This window comes from Aethalodelphis obliquidens, unplaced genomic scaffold (genome assembly GCF_003676395.1).
Source record: "Aethalodelphis obliquidens isolate GAN/ISIS:26980383/991018 unplaced genomic scaffold, ASM367639v1 scaffold30, whole genome shotgun sequence".
NCBI lineage: Eukaryota > Metazoa > Chordata > Mammalia > Artiodactyla > Delphinidae > Aethalodelphis > Aethalodelphis obliquidens.
This window is the reverse complement of record NW_020837974.1, coordinates 1,130,594-1,145,423: the sequence shown is the minus strand read 5'-3', so window position 1 is coordinate 1,145,423 and position 14,830 is coordinate 1,130,594. Positions and strand designations below refer to the sequence as shown.

At 50.7% G+C, this 14,830-nt stretch overlaps 1 pseudogene; it reads right to left on the bottom strand.

The window, feature by feature from the left end:
• Positions 1 to 8,195: 8,195 nt before the first annotated feature.
• LOC113630297 (allograft inflammatory factor 1-like pseudogene) lies at positions 8,196 to 13,201 on the bottom strand (annotated as a pseudogene).
• Between the last annotated feature and the right edge of the window lie 1,629 nt (positions 13,202 to 14,830).

Below are 14,830 nucleotides of genomic sequence, written 5' to 3'. Positions count from 1 at the left end.
GGGGTCTTTCCCGACCAGGGCTCAAACCCATGTCCCCTGCATTGGCAGGCGGATTCCTAACCACTGCGCCACCAGGGAAGTCCCGAGAATATACCTCTTGAGTCCTATGTAACATTTAGAAAGATTGACAATCTATTGAAACACAACAAAAAATATCAATATTTATATTTGGACTGTATTCTCAAACTGCAGTGTGATATAACTTCTAATTAATAAGCATTTTATAATTAGACTTTTGAAATATTCTCTTAAGTCTTGAGTCAAAGAGGAAATAAAAATACTGCACTTAAATTGTATAATGATGAAGGGAATGTCATATGTTTGATTATGGGATTCAGCTAAGACTTTGAGGAAAAAAAAACTTCAAGATTAAATGTTTCCATTAGTGAACAAAAAAATAACAAAAGCCCAGAATTTAGGAAGACATGAAAACACAGCTAAAGGGAAAACAGGAAGAAGGAATAAATGAAAGACAATTTATATTTTTAAAAAACAGATTATTAGTGACATGTGTAAACCTAAAGCTGATTCTTGGAAGCCGTACCGACACCTGAAGGCAGGTGTAGTGTGTGTTTAATAAGGCAGCCAGGTGGTGCTGATCGCGCCGAAGTTGGCAAATCACTGTGATAGTAAATCACTGCGATGGTGTCCTTTAAGGCAGGCACATTCGCCTGATTGAAAACCACTGATGAGTGACTGCACCGTTCCTGAAAAGTACGTGCTGTGTCCTTCAGGTGTTTGGGGGCATCAGAAGGTAGATGCCCTCCAGGTGTGGTCCATGCAGCAGCAGCAGCATGTCGGGAATGCAGGTTCCCTCCGCCCACCCCACCCCCACCCCCCGCCTCCCCCCGCCGCAGATGCTCTGAGTCAGGGGCTCTGGAGGCGGCGCCCAAGGCTCTCCTTTAACAGGCTCCCCAGGAGATTCTGGTTGAGATCCTGAGATTACTCCCCGCAAAGTACAGTAAGAAGCCAGGGCAAACCTGCAAATAAGGAGGGGAATTCTGGAAGCCTGCAGACAACACAGGAGCCTGTGTCTGAGAGGCTGCAGGTTCCCTGGGGCCGAACATGGCTCTGATACAGGTATTCTGTGCCCAGAGGGACAGGGCACCATGCCCAGGACACAGAGGGGAGTGGATCAGAGACCCCAGCCTAAGGCCAGCATCCAGCAAGGGCTACACCCTCCACGAGCCTCAGCCAGGGAGGAAATCATCTCAGCCTTGGTCCTGGGAAAGCTGGGGTGGTTTTTAAATCCCCCGGGAATCTGTGGCACTGGCCAGCCACGCTGTGGGTTTGGAACATGAATGCTATACTCTGCATGTTCCCCAAATGGCAAGGTAACGATTACCATTTGAAGTGCACCTGTAGTGCCCCAGGCACCTGCCTGAAGCAAACAGGAACACACCCCAAGCCAGGCCTCCTAGAATTTCCATGGTCAAGGTCAAACATATATGTATTTATATATTTATATAAAATACAAATATGATAATATGGTTCTGTAAAGTCACAAAACATACAAGAAAGAGATCACCCCAAATAACAAACAGAACTAGGTCCGCGGAGACTCAGCAAAAGCAGGAGATAAAAGAGACATGTTTAGTATGTTTAAAGACACAAAATAGGAACATGAAGACATAATAAAGAATATAAAAATTAAGAAAACTATAAAATAGAACAAATATAATCATGAAAAAATTTTAGTCATTGGAAAGATTAAACAGGTCAACACAGCTGAACAGAGAATTAGAAAATGATGAACTAAAAGTAGGCCCAAAGAGCAACACACTGAATGCAGAGCAGTGGAAGGGCTGAACGTAGGGGAACACAGCTTGGGGGAGAATCAGGGCGCTGGAAGGTGAGTCGGGGAAGCCCCAGGGATGTCACACAGAGAAAGGAGTGAACAAACAGCTCAGGAGACGCGGACGGTCAAGTGAGCAGCTCAGTCTAACTGTTGCTGCTAAAAGAAACACGGGGGAGGATGGGGAAGAGATGGCTGAGAACTTCCCAGAACTGATAGAAGATACCCATTCCAGAGCAGGGAAGCACAAGTGAACCCAGTGCAGGGCAAGGAGAAATCCAGTCCTAGGTCCATTGCAGTGAAGCTGCAGTAAACACCAAGACAGACCTTAAAAGAAGGCACCTACACACTCCAGTGAACAGACTGCAGCCTGACTTCCTAACAGAAAATAAAGGAGGAACAGCGAAAAGGAAAAGGAAACCAGCTTCCAAGTTTACAGGGAAAATAACTGTTGCAGAAACGGTGTGTAACTGTGTATCCAACAAAATTATCTTTCAAAATTGAGGAAGAAGAATGGTTCCAAGAGGAGGTAGGTATGAGGTGCAGGAGGAACGTTAAGAAAATTGGGGATCAATAGATGCCTCTATAGACAAATACAGATACATCTAAGTTATAGATGTGGAGGCACAGCTAAACCAGCCATAGTGGCAGTGTCTGCTCCGTAGGGTTAAAAAACCAAAACGACCTGACAGATAGACAGCACGCGAGCTGGTGGGGCAGTGATTCCAGTCAAAGCGGTCGGGTTCTCAGATAGCTTCTGGAGAAGGGTAAAAATGTGGATTAATTTTCTGTTTTGTAAAATTAGGTGTGCATTTTCGAGAATAACCACCGAAAGAATACTATTAATAGGCAAACCAGTAGTTTTTTAGAAAAGGAGAGACAGGGAAACCTCTTAATTCAAAGAATGAAAAGAAAAGAAAAAACTACAGAAAAGAGTGACAAAAAGAAAGCATGAGATGAAATAAAATGGAACAAATCAATCAGAATATTCATGATAAATGTAATCTTCCAATTAGAAGACCTTTTGGACTAGACACACACACACACAATCTAGTTATAGACTGTTTAAAAGAGACACACCTAAGCGGGGGTGGGGGAGGGACAGCCTGGGAGTTTGGGATTAGCAGATGTGCACTATCGTGTAGAGAATGGACCAACAACAAGGTCCTACTGTAGAGCACGGGGAACTATATTCAATATCCTGTGACAGACCATCATGGAAAAGAATATGAAAACATGCATATATATGTATAACTGAAAAACTTTGTTGTACAGCAGGAATCAACAACATTGTAAATCAACTATACTTCAATAAAAATAAATAAGAGATACACCTAAAACTTTACTGCAAAGGTAGGTTGAAAGTAAAAGGAAGGAAATGAAGATTCTAATAAAAATGCGGAAAGCATTACCAGGGATAGAGAGTCACTGCATAGCGACAGAGGTTCCATGGGACAGAAGTGTAACCGGACGAGGCGAGCACCGAACCCAAGCTCGGCTCCTGGCTGCTTGAGAGGCCGAAGCTTGAGAGACACACGTTGGTGGAAAAGACACACGCTGGTTGCTTTATTTGGGAGGCCAGCAGCCCGGGACGACGGTGGGTGGCGTCCGAGAGCATCTCCCAGCTGCTGGGTCGGGGAGGGGCCTCAGGGCACAGGAGCGGCTCGCGCAGGATTCTCCGCGCAGGATTCTCCGCAGGCTTGGCGTCCAGGTGAAGTTTCGACAGTCGCCCATCTTCTGGTTTCAAGTGGTCTGGGGTCTCCATGCTTGTGGTCGGCAGTTTTCACGTGGTGGGGTCTGCTTTCTGTAAAAACAACCTAGGGGGGCTTCCTGGGGGCGCAGCGGTTAGGAGCCCGCCTGCCAGTGCAGGGGACACGGGCTCGCGCCCTGGCCGGGGAAGATCCCATGTGACGCGGGGCAACTAAGCCCACGAGCCACAGCTACTGAGCCTGCGCTCTAGAGCCCGAGAACCACAACTACTGAGCCCGCGTGCCACAACTACTGAAGCCCGTGCGCCCCTAGAGCACGTGCTCCGCAACAAGAGAAGCCACCGCAATGAGAAGCCCCCGCACCGCAGCGAAGACCCAACGCAGCCATAAATACATAAATAACTTTATATAAAAAATGAAATAGAAGCACCTTAGGGACGCAGGTCAGCCCTTTATCCGTATCTTTCAGGGAACTGGGAGCTCAGTGACCCTGTGTCACTGGTTTATAGTCTAGACTGTGGCCGGTTTCCCGGCCCAGCAGCTAGTCTTTGTTTTTACATCTTCATGTTTCCTAATCGTTACCTGTCGGGCCAGCCTTTTGAGACTCAGGGAGGCCTGGGAGAGGAAAGCTTTTCTACAAACAAGAGGCAGGCGGAGGACATGGTTGGGGGGTCTCTCCCGGGAAGGCTGTATAGGATCCTACTTGGTTTCAATCGCCCCTTTTTTTCTGATACTCCTCAGGCCTGAGGGGAACAGGTACACGACAAGAAAGGGAGTAGTTTTGGATGGAGAGGTTAATCATAAACTCAGCAGAGGAACTCAGTTTCAGGGGACTCGGTTTTAGAAGAACACAGTAGTTCTGAACTTGAATATACCTATTAGCCTGACTTGTATTTTAGAAAGAAGACAAGTTACAGAACTACAAGAGGTAACTGACAAACCCACCAGCAGGTTGTTGGGAGATTTTAATATGCCTCTCAGTAACAGACAGGACAAGCAGATAAAAGTCAGTAAGGATTTAGAAGGTTGGAACAACAAGAGTAACAAATTTGACCTACAAGATTTTGATAGAACTCTTCATGCAATAATTGGAGAGAATACACTTTCTTTTTAAGTGCACTCGGAACATTATAAAATTGACTCTGTTAGGTCATAAATCGAATCTCAGCAGACAGGACTGAAGCACAGAAGGAACATTCTCTGATCGTAGCAGAAGCAGAGGGGAAATCAAAACAGGGAAGCATCCCTGAAAATCTTCATCTGGAAACTTAAAAACATAGTTCTAATTCCTCATGGCTAAAAAAAAGTCTCATAATGGAAATTTTAAAATACTTAGGACTAAATAATGAAAATTATCAAAAGACAATAATGAATTTAATACCGTCTCTAATGTGGTACTTAAAGGGTGATTTATAATCATAAGTGCACATATTGGAAGAAAAAAACCCTAAAAATCAATGAATTAAGTATCTAAAAGTTAGCAAGCAATGTGAATTCCCTGGTGGTGCAGTGGTTAGGGCTCCGCGCTTTCACTGCCCCAGGCCGCGTTCAGTCGCTGGTTGGGGAACTAAGATCCCGCAAGTTGCGTGGCCAGGAAAAAAAAAAGTTCCAAAGAGAATGGAAGAGAAATTTAAAAAAAAATAAAAATTTAGTAGACTAGAAAATCAAGATGGAAAGGGGAGAAATGACAAAGATAAAGTTGTTTTTTTAAAAGACTAAATACAGCTGATAACGGTGTGCAAGACTGATCAACTTTTAAGAAGATGGAAAACGCCAATAAAGCTATTGGGACTGGGAAAGGGATGTTACTGCAGGTGACAGGAGAGATTTAAAAGTTAATAGGGGAGTATTAGGAACGTCTTTTTGCCAATAAATTTTAAAATATAGATGAAACAGACAAGTTTCCAGGAAAATACAAATTACCAAAACTGATTCAAAAGCTTCCACCCGAACTGTGCTATAATAACAACAAAAATTGAATCAGTATTTCAGAAATCTTTCCATAATATGAAAACTGGGCTCAGCCTTTTTATGGGTAAGTTCTAGCGAAACATTCAAGGCAGGGGTGCAGGTCTGCAGAAACTTGTGCACTTAGAGGAGTATAAATTGGTACGGCTGTTCTGAAAAATAATTTCAAATTCTCTAGCCATGTCGATGATGTGATACCTTTGGCCAGGACTCCCACGCCTCGGTACAGACCTGCTCCAGGAAGCATGGACTGGGGTGGGGTAGGGGTGCAGCATCACCGTCCACAAGAGGAAAGGCACTAGAAACACCTCAGTTTCCATTAACAGCAGTGAATAAGCGCACTGTTGTATGTTCACACGGTGGACCACAACACACAAGTCAGGGTAGATGAAGTGCGGCCACACGTGTCAATACGTGAACCTGTTTTTCTTAAGTTTGTCTGTTTTATCTCCAGTCCAGTACCAGGCACACGCACACGCACACGCATACCGCATCCACTTGAACTTGCCCGACACACTGCGTCCTTTTGAATGGCAGGGACAGAGCCGTACGCGGCAGTCCCCAAGCTGCTGGTGACATTAGTTAGATTTGGTCTTTCGGAAAGAAGACAGCTGAACTTCTAAGAAGCCGAGCCCTTAGCCAGAGAAGTAAGAGCCCTAGAGCTACCAGCCATGGAAACCTGAAACACATGCAGACGCCCCACCCCCTTTCCAGGGACCAGGCTTGAGACCCGCTCCCTCTGGGAGTGGAATTCCAAGAAATGATGAAGGAGCTGGTGGAGTTTCCCAGGACACTCCCCGTCCAATGAGAGAACACTTTCCTGCCCTTTCTGGAAGCTGGGACACACCCACTTGCTCTCCTCCCTTAAGGAGGTTTCCTGCAGTCCTATAACGTGTGTAACCCGCTGAAATAAGCCTGGTTGGTTCCGTCCTCCTGTCTGAGTGAGGTACAGATACACTGACTATGGTGGGTAGTCAGGGAAGGCATTACCTTGCACAAAGCTCTCAGCCTGTCCCCGAAAGGAGAGGCAGTGGGAAGGGGTGGAGACAGGCAGTTGCTCATCTCAGGATCTCAGGGGAGGGAGTGGGGGGGAGAGTTTACAGGGCGGAATGTTTCGCTGGGGTTTAAACGTCAACTAGGCTTATGCGTCTGAAGCACCTTCTTAGGCCGAAGGTCAGCCTGTCATGGCCAAATAACCTTGTCCCTGGACTGGTCGAGACCAGTGGGCTGACCCCCCTCCGGCCGTTTCCCCATCCCCTACCCGCTCCACTCCCTGCAGCTGCCTTAAAGTCAGCTCCTTGGCCTGGATTGCGGGTCAGAGGAGTCACAGGGACTCCCAGGGGCTCCAGCGCCCCCACAGCTCTCCCCTTCAGGTTTGCGAAGGCTTCTCCAAGACCCTTGCCCAGTGTTGGGCCCAGCTAGGCCCCCAGGATTGCCCTGCAGTCACCTCGTATCCTCCTCTTTCCTAACTTTCATCGCCGGGGTCTGACTTCCACTAGACTCTAAATTCCGTGAGTCTGTCCATTTCACTACTGGGTCCTTAGCTCTTGGCCCATAACAGGTGGTTAATAAACATGTTCAGTGGATGAGTGCATCGAAGTCCTGAGTGGGCAGCGGAAGGGAGTCCAGAATACAGGTGGGGTCAAGGCTGGGGTCCCTGCTGACGCTGCCTCAGTGGCACTGGGAAGGGTGACTCCTGGCCCAGGGTTGACCTAGGAGACTGCCCCCTCCGCCCCTTCCCTTGTTCTCATCACTGACGGAGGCATGGGCAGGGCATCTGAACACCTGGGCCCCGGTCCGGGTCTTCCGTCTCCAGATTGACCCCTGCCCTTGGGCAAGGCAATTAATCCCTGTGGGTCACCACGCTTTCCTCACCTGTGAACTGAGAGGCCTGGCCCAGCTAACCTACAGGGTGCGTCAGGGCTCTAAAACCCTAGTCCATAATAAAAACCACAGGTGACCCCAATCTAGTCCCCAAGCTCAAGGTTCTGCGTGATTTGGAAACAGAATGATGAATTAGAGAGACACTGGACATGGCACAAGTCAGGACAAAGTGGGGGACTTAAAGCTTATAATAGGTTGTAAATAAATACCTGTTGAATGACGGAGTATGTGAATGAATGAATGAATGAATGGTGTAAGGAAGGTGTGAAGGCAAATAGGGAAGCAGAGTCAGGTTCCAGGCAGACTGGGATCAGAAAGGCAACCTGTTTCCCAGCTCACGGCCTAACAGTGGGGCTGCCTCTGCCATGAGCATTTCAGTCCTCATCCTCCCGTCCTGCTGCCCTCAACATCCTCCCTACAAGGTGGGACTGGACTGAGCTGAATCCCCTCCCCCAAGGCCCCTGGACCCCCTCTGCCTCTGAAGCCCCAGCAAGGGTCAGGGGGAGCTGCACCCTTCCTCTGGGCTGCCTGTACAGGTGTGGCCAGGGGGCAAGGCTAGAGGATTCCTCTGGAACCTTCTTGAAGGGTTCAACTTGCAAGTCCCTCTCCTTTTCTCCTTCTGTCACCTCACTGAGGATAGGACGAAGCGTAGACTGAGAGGGGACCAGCTGGGGAGGTGGGATGCTGTGTGGCCACATCCTGGCCCACCCAAGAGCACTGGAACCACAGAGCCGTCCGAGGGTACCCTAGCGAGGCCCTGCAGCCTTATCCCGACTCCAGGGTCTCCTGAAAGGGGCTGAGGGTCTCGCCAGGGCCAGGCCAGGGTCCCAGGACTTAGCTCAGTGACCTGGAAGGACGAACAGTACCAGCTTCAAGTGCGGGAATCACAGGCTTCTGGTCTCCCTGTCCTGGCCCTGCCCCCTCTGGTTTTTGGTTTAACGTCAGCCCTTCTGCACAGGGAGGAGAGACGCAGGGAAGAAGAGAAGGAGGCGATCGGGACTTCCCAACCCAGAGCCCCTTTAAGGCAGTAATTTATGCTAGACAAAGAGATCGCCGACTCTGCCGATGAAAAAACAAAAGCAATGACCAAACAAACAAGACACATCGCAGGGCGTCAAGAAGGGCAGTGAGATCGGGAGGGAGGAAGACGAGTGGGGAGAGCGGGGCAGGCCCAGGCGGGGTCCTCCGGGCAGGCTGGCAGCGCCTCTCTGGAGGGGGGCCAGCTGGCTTGGGGCTGCTCTCGTTGGCTTTTCCTTCAAGCATCATGACTAGCCTGAGCACCGCCGACCGTTTCCCCAGCATCATGTTCACAAAGTCTCGGTAGGAGGTGGTGTCGCTGACAGCGCCCGCCACCTCCGAGATCATCTTCTTCATCTCCAGGTGGGTCTTGGGGACCCCACGCTTCTCCATCATCCTCTTCAGAGACATCAGATCAATCTCGCCCTCACTGTTCAGGTCAAACTCCAGGTACTTCTCTTTAAAGGCCGCAAGTTTTTCCGGCAGGTTCTCTTCATCACTGTGCTTCTGGTCACAGAGGAGCTCCCGGTTGATCTCGGCCGGCCTCCTCTCCTGCCGGGCTTTGAGCAAACAGAGCGCTTTCCCTCCTTGCAACCTGTTGCCGGGCGCGACCGACGTGGTGAGCACCGGGCTTCCGCCGGCTCGGGGCTTCGCGACCGCGGCAAAGGGACGAGGGGGAGGGGCGGGCGCCTGGTCCAAGCTGCGCGGCGTGTGGCGGTGGGATCAGTACATGAATCTCAAAATTGGGTTTAAAACATCAAGTTGCAGGGCTTCCCTGGGGGCACAGTGGTTAAGAATCGGCCTGCCAATGCAGGGGACATGGGTTCGAGCCCTGGTCCAGGAAGATCCCACATGCCACGGAGCAACTAAGCCCGTATGCGACTACTACTGAGCCTGCACTCTAGAGCCCGCGAGCCACAACTACTGAGCCCGCACGCCTAGAGCCCGTGCTCCGCAACAAGAGAAGCCACCGCGATGAGAAGCCCGCGTGCCGCAACAAAGACCCAACACAGCCAAAAGTAAACAAATAATTTTAAAAAAACTTAAGTTGTAAAAAAGTATAGATGTACTGTGACATCATTTTTATGTCTAAAAATAATTTTAAAATAACTACTGTATTTATGGATACACACATAAGTAGCACAACCATAAGGAGAGACAATTGTAATGATAGTAAAGATTAATTCAGACTCTAGTCACCTCTGGTGGCCAGTGGATGGGAGGAGGGAGTGGTTGCAGGAGGATCATAGATTCTCAGGTGTTCGTTCTGTTATTAAACGTCATGGTTTACATACACACTTTTATGTTATTGCGTGTGTATCAGATACTTTTCATTGAAAAAGGAAAAAGATACTGGAACTCGTCAGAGCCCAGTGAGGTGGCCGATTGAAAAACGGGTATCCTAATTCTAGCTCCAGAATTCCAGCCGCGGAGTAAATAGTCCCAGTAACTGTTTATCCAACTACGGTTTATCTCTCACATTGATCACAATGAACAGTTCCGGAGAGGATATCACATGCAGCCTCTGAGGTCGGTGTCGAGTAGCAGGGCAGGCCGATTAGGATCTGAAGTCAAGCCTGAGTCACGACCTGAAACGAGGGAGAGTCGGGGGCTGATTTTCCTCCTTTGATTCCCATTTTGACCCCCGGGGGGGGGCCCGTCCCTGCACTTCGTGGCAGCACTGACGGTAAACCCCAGGGGAGATAGAGAGTCTGAAGACAAGGGGAAGGGGCCCCACAGAGCTGGAGGGGGTGGGAGAACTCCCAGAGGCGAGCGGGTTTCAGGAGGACACGCCCGGCGCCGTGTGTGACCGAGGCTCCCACAGAAGCACATCAAAGACTTCGAGCCCTGAACCATCTCCCCAGTCCCAGCCCGTGTGCCGGATGGAGCCCAGCGATGTGGGAAAGGCGTTGGAGTGGAACCCGTAACGGACCACTGCCCGCAGAAGGAGAGCTGGACTGCGCCGTCTGGGCCTAACCAGGTCGGTCTGCTGGAGCCGCAGCGGCAGTGACAAGGCAACACCCTCCGGAGTGCTAGCCAGGACCCAGGGTCTCCCAGCACAGTAGGCAAGCGTCCAGCACACAATCCCGAATTCCTCGACTCACAGAAGAAGCAGAACGAGGAAAGAGACAACCAACAGATACCAAGCCCAAGGCGACTCAGAAGGTAAGGATCAGTTAAAGGGTTTAAAGCAGCTCTTCTAACCATCCATCGTGAGGATAAGGTGAATAATCTTGAGATGCCTGGAGACGTAGAAGTTCTCTGCAGAGAAGTAGAAACTAGAAAATATAACCAGAGGGAACGTTTATAATTGAAAGAATGCCATATCTGAAATTTAAAAAAAAAATCACAGGACGGGCTCAGTAGCAGAATGGAGATGCAGGGGGAAGGGTTCGGGAAACCTGAGGGGGGTCAACAGAAATCATCGCTGTGCAGAACGGAAAACAGAAGTTTGGGGAGAAAGCACGATCTCGAGGATGAATGGGCAACACCACAGGGTCCAACGTTCCTCTCACGGAAGTCCCAAGAGGAGAGAGAAATTGGCATAGAAAATAATACTTGAGGAAATCATGGCCCAAACTTCCTAAATTTGGTGAAAAACTTACATTTAAAGAGCCTTGATCTATTCTTCCATTCTCCAATAGACCCAGATGTCAAGCCTAAAACTATAAAACCTTTAGAAGAAAAGATAGGAGAGAATCTTGGTGACCTCAGAGTTAGGCAGAGTTTTTTGAGAAATTGATGAATTGGACTGAATCAAAGTTAAAAACATTTGCTCTGTTCAGAGAATGAAAAGATAACTCACAGACGGGGAGAAAACATCTGGAAATCACATCTCTTAACAGCTTGTGTCCAGAATATATAAAGAACTCTCGAAACTCAACAATAAGAAAATAAACCAAATTTTAAAATGGGTAAGCTATCACAACATACATGTTTCCAAACAGGATATGCGGACGGCAAATAAAATGCCTGCGCAGTGAGCAAGTTAGCCCCCAGGGAGATGCCGGTTAAAATGACAGTGAGGTGGCCCTACATGCTGATCAAATGGTGACAGGAAAGCTGGCAGAACCAGGTGCCAGTGGGCGCTTAGAGCCGGGCAGCTCCTTGTCGCCAGAGGGAATGCAAATGGCACCACGAACCGTTCTTAAACAGTTTCTTAAGCACACGAGGGCCTTAAAAGCTGGTCATCCCAGGGCTCCCTGGTGGCGCAGTGGTTGGGAGTCCGCCTGCCGATGCAGGGGACGCGGGTTCGTGCCCCGGTCCGGGAAGATCCCACGTGTCGCGGAGCGGCTGGGCCCGTGAGCCATGGCCGCTGAGCCTGCGCGTCCGGAGCCTGTGCTCCGCAACGGGAGGGGCCGCAACAGTGAGAGGCCCGCGTACCGCAAAAAAAAAAAAAAAAAAAGCTAGTCATCCCATCAGAAATATCTACCCTAGAAAACCGAAAACTGGTGGTCACACAAAAATATGTACCTGAAATGTTAGGCTTCATTTTTAATTTTAATTTATCAAAGTATAGTTGATTTACAATGTTGTGTTTATTTCTGCTGTATAGCCAAGCAATTCAGTTACACACACACACACACACATATATATGTATTCTTTTTCATATGCTTTTCCATTATGGTTTATCCCAGAGTATTGAATACGGTTTCCTGTGCTATATAGTAGGACCTTGTTGTTTATCCATTCTCTATATAATGGTTTGCATCTGCTCATCCCAAACTCCCCATCCATCCCTCCCCCACCTCCCCTCCCCCTTGGCGGCCACAAGTCTGTTCTCTGTGAGTCTGTTTCTGTTTCATAGATAAGTTCATTTGTGTTGTAGTTTAGAGCCCACTTGTAAGTGACGTCATATGGTGTTTGTCTTTCTGTGTCTGGCTTCACTTAGGTATGATCATCTCTAGGTGCGTCCACGTTGCTGCACGTGGCCTAATTCCGTTCTTTTTTACGGCTGACACTCCATCGTGTGTATGTACCACGTCTTCTTTATCCGTTCCCCTGGGAGAGGGTTCATTCTTAATGCCCAAACCAGAAGACCCCCCACGTGTCTGTCCTTCAGCTGGTGGACAGGTGAGCGAGCCGGGGTGCGTCCACACAGTGGACCAGCGTCCTGAGCGCCAGAGAGGACACACCGACGCCACGGGCCCATCCCAGGCGCCTCGTGCTCCCTGGGGAAGCCTCCCTGCCCTCCCCCAGCCTCCCTGGGCAGCGGTCGGCCCTCCTGCAGGCTGGCTGCTCTGTGCGTCCATCACTGTGCTGGGAAGTGGGGCGCCAGGTGCAGCATGGGTTGGGGGAGGGGAGGCGTGCTCTGTGGAGGATTTAAAATCAATAACAAAGCTGATTAGGGTCCATCTGCCTTACCACCAGGCACTGGCGAGTCCAGCAGCACCCCTGACACCCACTCCTTCCCAGGAGAAGTTTTCTCGTTGGTCTAAGTTCTCAACAATTCTGCCATCACGGCTGAATTTCAATACTTATGTGTATGTTATGGGTTGAGTTGCTTCCCCCAAAAGATGTCGAAGTCCTACCCCACCGCCTGTGAACGCGCCGCGTTGAGAAGTAGGGTCTGTGTAGATGCCACGAGTTAGGCTGAGGTCGTTGGCGCGGCCCTAATCCTGTACGACCAGTGTCCTTATAAGAAGGGGACACTGACGGGGGAAGAAAGCCGTGGGCAGATGGTGGCAGAGACGGGGTGATGCACCTACCAGCCCAGGAGCCCCCGGGGTGGCCAGCAAACCACCAGCAGCACGGGGAGAGGCCCAGAGCAGACCCCCCCTCACGGCCTGGTGGGGAGCAGCCCTGCCGACACCTGCATCTCAGACATGACGCCTCCGGGAGAGAGCAGGGGAGCAGCCCTGCCGACACCTCCATCTCAGACATGACGCCTCCAGGAGAGAGCAGGGATGCGTTTCTGCTGCTTCAGCCCCCGGCGTGAGGTCCCTGTTGCAGCAAACTCGCAGTCGGCACGGCCTCCTTCCTTAGTCTTTAACAGAAGCCGTCTTCTGCCCGAAGTCGATTCGGAAACTAGCTCCCTGGTCGCCCCTGGCCCCGGCACCCCAAAGGCCGAATTCGCAGTGAGGTCGCGCCGGTTTGGATCCGTGGGGTCACGGTTCACGTCCTCCCCTGCGGGGTTGTCTTTTCTCTGTTTAAACAGCAGGTTCAAAATAAACTCTGGAAGCACAGAGGCTGCTTTTGCATTGCCTCTGCAACCAATTACCACAAAACTAGTGGCTCAAAATAACAAATTTATCACAGGTCCCGTGGGAAGTCCGGACTGCGTCTCACTGGGCTGAGATCAAGGGGCGGCCGGGGTGTGCGTCCCACCACCGGGGGGCTGCAGGAGAGAACCCGTTTCCCGGCCTTTCTGGCTTCTAGAGGCGCCCGCGTTCTTGGCTGGTGGCCCCGGCCTCCACCTTGACGGCCAGCAGCGCGGCTGGGAGGGGCGTGGGTGTGGAACAGACCTCGGCGGGGTCTTCACAGGACAGCCAGCATCCCCTTCCCCCAAAGGCAGGGGACGCCCCAGAGTGGCCCAGTAGTGACAAGGGACGGTTCCCCCAACCTTCCCCCCACAATGAGGACAGCTGTCCTCCCAGTCGGGCAGGGGCTCGGGCTCATCACCCCTGTGTATCCTGCCGCCCCTCGGGCCGGTCCGCCTTAAGGCCTGTCCTTCGTGATGCCCGACTCACTGCTTTTCACGTGTAGGAGGAAAGCCTGGTCCCGCCGCCGACCAGCCGTGGCAGCGCCGTGCGCGCGTGTAGGAAAGGGCGTGTTGACTCCGGTCTTCTGAGCTGAGGCCGGCTTGGACACGCCAGTCGGGAGGCCCGTTTTGACCGGTCAGCGCCGGGGTCCTAGGTTATTAAATGCCTTGGATTTCTCCTCCGCCCATCGCACAGGTTCTTGTGGAGTTTACCTGAGCCAATTCTTGTCACACTTGGAGAACAGCGCCTGGCACGTGGAAAGGGCTCAGTAAACGTTAGCTATTTTGTTGTCGGGTTTCTCGTGCAGGCAGCTGTCCCCAGACCCAATGCATGCTCACAGCTGGGGATTCCAGAGACATGGAAACCCTTTTCCCAGCGTCCAGATGTCACATCTCGTGGAGGGACCAACAGGTCTTCCCTGTGCCGTGTGAACCCATCACCGCGGCTGCGAGCTGGAGGCTTCTAACTGGCTGGTACTAGTTCCCGTCGTCCATGCCTTTGGCGGGGACGATACCCCCAGGATCTCGCTCCCAGGAAAGGGGAGCTCTCAGACCAGAGGGAGGGCATGGAAATGATTGCTGGGCAGACCTCCCTCCCTCTCCCTCCCTCTCTCTCTCCCTCTCTCTCTCTCTCTCTCTCTGTCTCTCTCTCAGTGTCTCTGTCCCTGTGTCTCTGTCTCTCTCTCTCTCTCTCTCTCTCTCTCTCTCTCACACACACACACACACACACACACACACACACACACACACACACAC